The 10,357-nt window shown below is 38.9% G+C and overlaps 1 long non-coding RNA gene across 2 annotated transcripts in view; it reads left to right on the top strand.

Moving 5' to 3' along the window:
- Nucleotides 1-3,366: 3,366 nt before the first annotated feature.
- LOC129643831 (uncharacterized) overlaps nt 3,367-10,357 on the top strand; it is a 323,785-nt gene continuing 316,794 nt past the window's right edge. The window contains exon 1 of one of the 2 annotated variants that reach the window (XR_008710530.1): nt 3,367-3,666. This is a non-coding gene — a long non-coding RNA (uncharacterized LOC129643831). The remainder of the gene's footprint in view (nt 3,667-10,357) is intronic. The other variant, XR_008710529.1, reaches the window with a different exon arrangement.

The raw sequence follows: 10,357 nt of genomic DNA, 5'->3' as shown, positions 1-10,357 counted from the left end.
CATGCATGCTAAGTCACTTCAGTTGTATCCGACTCTTTGTGACCCTATGGTCACCGACTTTTTGTGACTGTAGCCCCCAGGCTCCTCTGTCCATGGGATTCTCCAGGCAAGAATACTGGAGCGGGTTGCCATGCCTATATATATATATATATATATATACACATATAGTAAAAAAAGAATAGTCCATAGATTGCATTTTGAAAGTGCATTAGTGAGCCTCTCACTCATGCTAGATCTTCTAATTTCTTTTAAATGGTATTAGTTATAGAAGTGTTTTCATCCTTCTCCCTTTTAATTGTTTATAATTTTTCAAAAAGTAGTTTTTGAATTATCAACCTTGCCCCTGAGACAAACAAGTACATACAACCAATTTCTGAACAGCAATGTTATTGCCAACTATTTCCCATGTCACTCATGTCAGAGAGGATCCGGTTTCATCACCAGTCTCCTGTCCCAGCTTCCCTTTTCTCCTTTTTGCTGATGTCTGGGGAATCTGTAACCTCAGTTCATGGTTCTCTTTTAAGATCCAGACCATTATATGCAACACCTTACCAGACATCTACATCAGGATACAAATCTCGAAAGTGGCATTAACAAAATAAAATAATACATTTCTCAGCCTTGTCCACCCTCAAATCTACTCCCACATCATTTTTCCTTCTCGCAGGCATCAGTCACTTCATTACCCACATCAGAATTTAGTCCTGCCTCCTGATTGTCTCTTACATCTGCCTCCTCTTTGTCACTCCCTTGGCCCTTCCTTGATTCATACTCCCATCTGAACTATCTAATAACTGCCATGATTGCTGGGAATTGGCCATTCCATTATCCACCCTGCAACCCATTATCCACCTTGCACCTATATTTAGAAAGTGATATTTCTAAATATAGAGTTGATCATTTTACTTCTCTACCTGAAATTCTTTAGTAATTCTTGCATCTGTGGAAGGGTTAGACTCCAACTCCCGGCATGGGGATACTGGCCCTTGTTTACCTCTTAGACTAAGTGCTGCTCCGGTGCCTAATGCTGAATTTTTTCCTATTAACCCAGTATTCCATATAACCAGTACGTTTGAAATGGAGTTTGACATGTGAGAATAGAATACTAATTTATATTTCTACATTTAAAATGGCGAAAAGAGAGATGATTCATAGATCTTTTGAAATGACTCAAAAGTCTGATGAAAGGAATCTGTGATAAAAAGTGACTATTTTAAAAACTGAATACAGGACATATATCTTGAAAAAGATTTTTTTTCTGTCTTACGTATACACTTTTATAAAAAGTATTGTTAAGATATAACATTATTGTTTTAAAAAATTTATTGAAATGACAAGAAATTAGGATTATTCTTCCTAGGAAATTTAAAATCTATGATTGCCAAACCTGAAGGAAATTTAATGATTTAAGGCAATTTACTGTTGTTAGAAGTATAAAAAAATGACTTGATAGGATTTTTAAAAAGGATTTATCAAAAGAAATTTATAAGATTCAGATATGTTCTAGGATTTCTTAATTAGAACTCAACTAACTTAGATATTTCTAATAGTTAACCTAATAAAATCTGTAATTCCTAAGATCATGTGGAATTTTACATGGTTTGAAATTTAAAGACATAATACATATTTCAATTAAAAATTTTATTTTTAAAAAAGTGTATTTTAATGTGTGATACAATCACATACTTCAAAATCAAAATATATAATAACTTGTACAATGAAGTCTCTCTCTACTCTGGGTTTCATCTGCTCAGTCTCCTTTTCCCAGAGTCACAGGCAGGAAACCAGGAATATCAGTTTCTTATGCATTTTTCCAGAGTTCCTTTACATACATACAAGTAAATACAAATATGTATTTTTATTTTTATCCATTTCTAATGCAAATGGTAGTATAATGTATACATGATGTCCGTACCCTGGGTTGACATGTTTTCTGCACAGAAAACTCAGGAACTAACTCATAGAGTGTTTCATGGAAATATCAAAGATTTCTGAAATATGTGTTCTTTATATGTACTTATCTGCTTAAGGATTATCTGAGGCAAATAATCCAAGGCTGAACTCTCCCAGCCCCTGAGTAGGCTTCTGAGACTTTCTCCCTTCCCACCAACTTGCTTACATTTCTTTAATAGAAATTAAGTCTAATATTAAGCTACCAGGCTCCTCCATCCATGGAATTTTCCAAGCATGAGTACTGGAGTGGGTTGCCATTTCCTTTTCCAGGGTATCTTCCCGACCCAGGGATCAAACCCGGGCCTCCCACATTGCAGGCAGACACTCTACCATCTGAGCACCTGGGAAGCAGCCTAATATTAAGCTGCAGAAACAGAATTGAAGAGGTAAAATTGCAACAAAGAAAAGAAAATAATAAAATAAATTTCTGGCATTAAATATGAAGAATATTTCTATTTTCTGTAACAGAAAAACTGTGGACATAATTTAAAATGCTCTCATTCTAATCATGTCAGGATGAATTTTACGAAAGTAGGTCATCATCATTCCCTCTCCTGTTGCCTGCCCCTAATCTGTGCTGCTGTAGAAGACTTTAATGTGGAGGGGCCCTTCTCACCAAGATGCTCCAGGTGCCCTCCCAGTCACGTGCCCTGAGGCAAAGACCGAATAGGTTGTAGGAATCAGTACAGATTAGGAAGAGAGCAATCCATTTGCAGTATAAACTGTAGGTTCTAATCCTGGCTCTGCCTCCTATTAAATAGGTAATCTTGTCAATTTGTATAGGTTTATAAAGTTTTATAGGCACCAATATTATGTGAATGAGGCTGATCATTTCCATCCTACCTTCCCTGGTAGGTAGTGGGTAGTACCAAACATGAAGTGTTAACATGCCTCACCACCAGTGTGGTGCCACGTGAATGCTGTTCCACCATGAGCTCTTTGGAATTTCTGAGGGGGAGCTTGTTACTCGATTTTCCTGGTAACTCTGTAAAGGCTTGTGCCCAGCAGTGGGAAAAGAAGTTTTCCAGAAAATCAACCTGAGGGTTTGCCACTAAAATTTTGTTCTTTGGTTTGTAATATTTGTTTTGTTGTTGTCCTTTAGTTTTACTCTTAGGCATATCCTGTTCAGTCTTTAATAATATTATGGTTTTATTTTGGTGGCTAATTTGCTACTTTTTGTAGATTTTGACTTAGAATAGCCTTTTTGACAACTACACAAAAATGTTTAGGTTGTTTCCAAAGACATGTTTCCCTTTAAGACATGATGCAAAACCCCAGGTGTGCCAATAGGACCTGATATCTACTTCATTGGGATCCTTCCCCTCTTTACTTGACAAACGCAATTGTCTGGGTCAGAGCTTTGCAAACTGGAGTGATCATTGCTATCAGCTGGAGGGCTGTTAAAATACTGGTTGACTCACTATTTCTGTTTCACTGTCTCGGGTGCAGGTCCAAGAATTTGCATTTCTAATGGGTTCCAGGTGATGCTGTTGCTAATGATTCTGGTTTGGGGGCCATGCTTTAAGAACCACTGATCTAAAACCTAAGGCAGGGTTTCTTTAAGATGGTTTTAAAAGGACTGCCTTGCTCTTAAAAGGACTGCCTTATTCGGTAACACCCGGCATTTGGTAAGAAGGCAGATCCTTGATTCCAGCCCCAACTCTGAGGAAGCAGATTCTCTGCATTTCGGGAACTACAGATTCCGTCTCAGAGGTGAGTCTCCTGCATTTTAATGTTTGAGAACCACTGGTTTGTGCACAATTCTCATCCCTGTATGCACATTAGAATTATGTGGAGAGTTAAAAAGCAGCCAATACCTACTCCTCCTCCCACACCCCTAGAAATTCTGTTTCAAGTGGTTTGGGGTGGGACCCAAGCAACAGGATTTTTTTTTAAAAAAGCATCCCAATGATTCTAATGTGCAGCCAGTGCTATGGACTAATGAGAGAACAGGTTGAGCTTATTGTTCTATATCTTGGGGTGTTAAGAATCTGTAGGAACTGGCTTGGGTCTTTTGAGGTTCAAGGTTGTTTGGGAATGCAGCCCAAAGTGGTGATAAACTCATTTAAGGCTAAGACTGCTAGTGAAGACGTACCATGGGAAAAGCTGAAAAGCACCTACTTTGAAGAGAGTGAGTTATCCATTTGTAATTATATGTTTATAATTGCAAGCTATAAATCTAATGTTATTTTGCTAACTATATTTTGTTTAGTCTGATATTTAATTAAGTGTGTTTGTCTTATTTTGTGTTAACTGGTTATGTGTCTGATAGCTCTGTTAAATATCTTATACTCTCCTATGAAGACACTTAGATTTATTCCCTATAATAGCAGAGAGAAGAGATAGGTGGTCAGATTTCAATTTAAGATTAATGCAGGAGCTCTGTGGAGGGAGTTTTAAGCAGAGACTGAATGATTAGGGATGGGAAGAGATGTTGAAATAAAAGCAAATATAGGAAGTGGTCATGTTTAAATCACAGGAAACTAGGATTCTACATCCATGAGAATGTAGGAAGCAGTAAGGGGGTCAGCTGTGACCAAATTCTCCTGAACTTTCCAGGATATGCAAAACTTGCTTTTGAAGACATTTTGTATTTATAGCTCCCTCTTTAGTCTTGAAGACCTGGAATACTTCCAAAGGGTCTAGGAACATGAAGCAAACAGTGCCCAGCTGGTCCGTGGAGTTGAAGCTTCTTAGGATAGTGTCTTGGAAACCATATGGAGTTTTGTCCCTGTAGGATTTCACTAGGGCTCTAAGTCTGCAGCTCTGAAGCAGAGACAGTAGACATAGGGCATTAATGGAGTTCTCTGACCTATTTATTTTGGAGGTGGCAGTCAGGACAGTTCAGGTTATCTGGGGAAGTTATACTGGGAGCTCAGTGACCTTGTCTTGCAAACATACCACCAAGTAACAGGCTATTTGAGGTCATTGAAATTGTGGATGTGAAGGGCCTGTGGCTCCTCAAGGATGTGAGTTCCTGTTCCTAGCAAATGCTATTCTGGGTCTGTCTGTAAGTGTGAGCAGTGTTCAGGGTCATTCACAGGGGAGAGAAGGCTCTGTGTCTGTCACTTCCTGATAGAATAAGCACAACAATACACACAATATCTATTTCTCTTCAGTCTGTGGGGATTTTTTTCAGCACAGCTTTTACACATCTGGTCCTGAGAAAATCCACACTGTTGCTACTCACCCAGCAGCCCTGACCACAATATTGGCAGTCATTTTGGAGTTCTAACAGATGAAATCAACCATTTTCAATAGACATTTCCTCCCTGCTTTGCATATTTCCTCTAGCTGCACCCCCTCCTCACTTGACAGATGCTGCTTTCTCTGCATCGGTGGAGTTTTCCAGGCCCCTCCTCTTTACACTGGCCCTTTAAGCAGACATTTACAGAAATTATCCTGTTCAGTGTCATTACTCTGCTCTCACAGCTACAGTCTTAGCTCACTTGAAGGAGAGCTTGGTTGAATTTTTGTCTGCTTCCTAGTTCCTGGAGTTCCACCTCCACTCATCTCGGCTCCTCCTCCTATTTACCTGAGTTCTCTCTGTTGCAGGAAAGCAAATGGAACAACGGAGGCCAGGTTTTCCAGACATCATCAGTCTGTTCAGTATGATAATTTTCAATTAGCAGTCTACTATTCTTAAATATCATTGAGACCATTCATTTTCTCTAAAACATCTTTTGTGTTCTAACAAACATTTTCCATTTCTTAGTACTTTTGTAATACTGATTGATTTTGATTACATATTTGTAGAGTGTTTCTTTTTTCCCTGAAGAGACATAAAAAGCCCTAAACATTTTCTTCTTTCTGTTTGTTCAGGGAGTCTCTGAGACAGTCACACTCACACATAAATGAATGAATATAAATGAGAATGATTGGCCCAGATGAGAGGCCACTAGAATTTTCTTCCTCTTCCAACTGCCTCTACTGGATAGTGTCCTTCACATCCACCTGTGTTGACCCCAAAGCTGCCGTGGCCCTTCCTCACCCTACGGGAGGCCAGTTTTTGCTTCCTGATCTAACTTAATGCAACCCAGGATAGGGTTTGGTGTGGGTGTGGGGTGGGGGTGAATGGTCAGCCAGAGAGTAGCATGGAGGAAGGGAAGAGGAAGCACCAGGGCTGTCTTCACACCTACTTACTGCTCTGGCCCCAGGACAGTCTTATTCTGGCTTCTCCTTCCACAAAGCTCTCTTCCTGGAATCCTCTCTTCCAGCACTTGACATAAAAACAGACATCTGGTGCTCTCCCTGTGCATTGTAGAAACTCTTACTTCATTCATGGTGTCTTGCATGGCCTACTGATGACACCTCCGTACTCTATACAACCTGTGGGTTTAGGTCTCCATGCATGGCCCTCTGGTAGTCCAGAGACCCACTGAAACTATAAAAGAATATGTTTAAATGTGTATGCATATATACATTTTGTTTAAATTGTCTACACATGAACATTCCTCTGAATATGTTTTCCTGGGGGGAGAGTTCATAGCTTTTTATCAGATTCTCAATGAGTAATATGATCCAGAGATACTTTAAAAGGTCAAGGAATAACCACTGATGTGGCAGTAGATGGCCTGGAGACTGTGTTTAGTTCAACAACAAATATTTATTGAGTTTATATAATGTGGCTTCCATAGTGGCTCAGACAGTAAAGAGTCTACCTGCAGTGTGGGAGACCCAGGTTCAATCCCTGGATTGGGAAGATCCCCTGGAAAAGAAAATGGCAACCCACTCCAGTATTCTTGCCTGGGAAATCCCATGAACAGAGAAGCCTGGCAGGCTACAGTTCATGGAGTCACAAGAGTTGGACACGACTGAGCGACTTCACTTTCTTTCTTTCTTTGTGTAATGTGCCAGGAACTGTTCAAGGCTCTTGATACATCAGTGAACAATGACAACATTCCCCCACATCCTTACCACATGAAGTTTTACATTTCAGTTTGGGGAGACAGGCAGCAGACAGTATACACTACACAATCTGAAGTACACTAGAGGGTGTAAAATGCCGTGGAAAAATAAAACAGAGATCAGGGAGGTAGCAGGGGAGAAGGGTGCTATAGTTTCAGGGTAGACCTTATTGAGAAAATGATATTGTAGGGAAATCTTAAAAAGGACAGGAATCATGTGGATATTGAGGGAAGACTTTGCCAGGCAGAGTGAACAGCTGGTGCAGTGACTCTAAGGTGGGAGTAACCCTGGCTTGTTCAGAGTGGTGGGGTAGAGCGAGTGAGGGGGATTGGCAGTGAGTCAAAGGGTAATGCCCTGTGCACGTGTCTGTGTGTGTGTATTTTTGGTTGGGTTGGGAATGCATTATTCTTTTTTTCATTTAAGACAATGAAATATGATCTACTACAATCTGATTTTGTTACTAAAGATCCTTTCAGCAGTGGCTAGGTTTTGGATAATAAGGGATGCCAGAATTAGAAATTCAGTAGTGGAGGGAGGATGAGTTTGAATTATTTGGGTTATAAGGATACATCCTGTTTCCTTGATTAAAAGACCCTCACTCCCTCAAAGAACCTCTCTTCTCTATCCCTACTTAAAACCAATTAAAAAGTAATACAATAGAAATCAGATGGAGAGTAAATCTTATCAGTTTTATTGATGATAGATTTCAGTATTCTAAGCAGTAACACTTTCTAATGTTGATGTTTCCCACTGAGCTGGGTGTAGCAAAAAGGAGGTTGAGATCCGATGTTCCCCACCTGGGACTTTGGCTTAAATCAGCTTCACTGAACTGAGAAATTTGGTCCGATTGCTCTGGTCCACCAAGTGACTAACTCGACCAACCTCCAGGGTGAGATGTGAGGGGCTGACTCTGTGCGATCCCATAGATGGCAGCCCAGCAGGCTCCACCGTCCCTGGGATTCTCCAGGCAAGAACACTGGAGTGGGTTGCCATTTCCTTCTCCAATGCATGTAAGTGAAAAGTAAAAGTGAAGTCGCTCAGTCGTGCCCAACTCTTAGCAACCCCATGGACTGCAGCCTACCAGGCTCCCCCATCCATAGGATTTTTCCAAGCAAGAGTACTGGAGTGGGTTACCATTGCCTTCTCCAGTTATAATACAGGGAGTCATAATTGAAAATTTTCCTCTCTAGCATTGTAGCTGCCAGAGTCACTTTGGTGTTCTTAAGAGAATATGATAGCAGCTCCCTTTTGATGGGGAAAAGGTTTAGTGTGCCACCTGGAGACCAGGAGGCTAGACACATGCAGGCATACACTTAGGGGCCCTTAGTACCCAGGAAAAGAGATGTAATTCCCAAGTTTTATGCTTTGAGTATCTAAAAGTGGATACTATGAAGGATGCTTTTGGAGCGAAGGTGGGAATAGATGAGTACCTGATTGTCCTTGCTGCCTTTTTGAAAATTAGTTTTAGTGCCAGAATATATTTGTTAGGAAATCATAGGCTCCTGTGTATGTGGATGTTTGGGGAGGTGTTTGTGATGGAAGGGAGAGATAGGGAGAAATATAATGATATTTTATTTTTTTAATTTAAAATGAACTTGTAAACTTGTGGCTTTCATTTTTAAAATTCAAAATAAATACTTAAACATTAAAAAGGACTGTAAAAATAAGTTCTCCCTGTTTTTCTCTCAAAATTCCCCTCTCAGAGGTATCCACAATTATCAAGTTTTTGTGAATCCTTCCAGAGATATTTTGTACAATAAATATTTAGTTTGTTTTACATAAATGATTAATGATAAAGACACTTCCAGAGAAATACATTGGGTAGTTTAGTTAAACTTAGAGGCATTTGTGATATATGATGTCAATATTAACTCCACTATGTGATACCTTACTGTAAGAAAAACCCTTTTTATTAGGCATAATTTACATACAATTGATGACTTAAAATCCATTGAAGAGAAAAGAATCCAAGTATAATGGTTATTGAAAAGGGCATCATTTGTACCGATGTGTTTCAATGTGTGTATTTTAGATTTGTTTTTCCTGCAGTGTCTGTCATGTATGTTTCCATGGTTACCAGATAATAGACACAATGGAAATAAAAATGTATAGAGAACTAACGTGGAACAATTAGAGCAGATTTCCTCCACAAAGGACATTCACTGTTACCACTGTTTCCTTTGGGTTATTTGGAAACTTACAGGGCCTGGATATAAAAGGTAGATATATACTTATTGGGTAGCTGGTACTTTTCTCTAAGTATGTCTTTACGTACTTTGGAATTACATTAAACTATCTTCTGAAAACCAAATTTGCAGTAAACAGTGGAGTTAATATCTAGGTAAAAACACTTACTACATTCCCAAAGTTATCAATTCTGGAAGAACTGCTGTGAGAATGAGGTACACTGGCAGTCACAGAAAAAAAAAAAAGCAAAAACTTAGAATCTGTTCTTAAAAGCTGGTGAAGACAAAAGTTGCACAATTTCCTACTTCCAATATTCTGAGGTTTTAAAAAAGGGAAAAAAAGTATTCCCCAACGATAACAACAGAAAGCAGGTAGGGTGGGGAAGTGGCCTGGAGAAATGGAAAACGCTCTGCCCTAGAAATAGTTGTGAGTTATTCTCCCAGCTTTGCGTCCACATGGATGACCTTAATCTTGACTAGATATTCAGCCTCTTCTGGCGTCAGGTTTTCCATCTCTCAGACTTGGTAAGTAATCTCTCAGGTTGCTTCCAAATTCAACATTTTATCATGTTAAGAAAGGACTCAAAGTGATCCATTCTTATCTCAATTCCACACTGAGATTTTTGTCTGATAAATTACTGCATCTCTCTCAAAATACTTAAGAGCTGCCTAGTCCTGCTAATAGTAGTTTTTGTTTAGTTATTCCTCAGCAGCACAATTGGATAATCACAACTAGTCTCAACTGAAAGTTTTTGGTTAGTTACTGAAATCATGGCAGCAGTTGTTTCAATTGCTCATATATATTTTCTTTTTCTTTAACTTATTGCTTCCCTCATGAGCCACAAACAGATTAAACTGAGATTTTAGGAATTAGTAATAATAATTCATTGTTCATTTTTAAAATATACATTTTAAAAAATGATTTAAGGACATTAAAAATTTAAGGACACTAAAAAATTTAGTGAAAACATGCAGGAAAAAAAGCACAAATCAAGAATTTAGAGCTCAGTGAATTATCACTAGGTGCCCATGCCCATGTAATCACTATATGGCATAGAGATAGAATATTGCCAGCGCCCCAAAAGCTTTCCTCATGACCTCTTTATACTCTTCACTTTTTGAAACAAGACTAAACTTTCTTAGTCTTGCCTGTTTTTGAACTTTATGTAAGTGAACTCATATACTATGTATTTTGTATCTAACTTCCTTCACTCAATATTAAGAGATTGTTCATGTCATTACTTGTAGTTCTTTCATTTTAATAGTTAGTATTCTCTTGTATCAGAGAAGGAAATGGCAACCCACTCCAG

This window comes from Bubalus kerabau, chromosome 2 (genome assembly GCF_029407905.1).
Source record: "Bubalus kerabau isolate K-KA32 ecotype Philippines breed swamp buffalo chromosome 2, PCC_UOA_SB_1v2, whole genome shotgun sequence".
Classification (NCBI taxonomy): Eukaryota; Metazoa; Chordata; class Mammalia; order Artiodactyla; family Bovidae; genus Bubalus; species Bubalus kerabau.
Note: the sequence above shows the minus strand (reverse complement) of the source record. Positions and strands in the feature narration are given on the sequence as shown.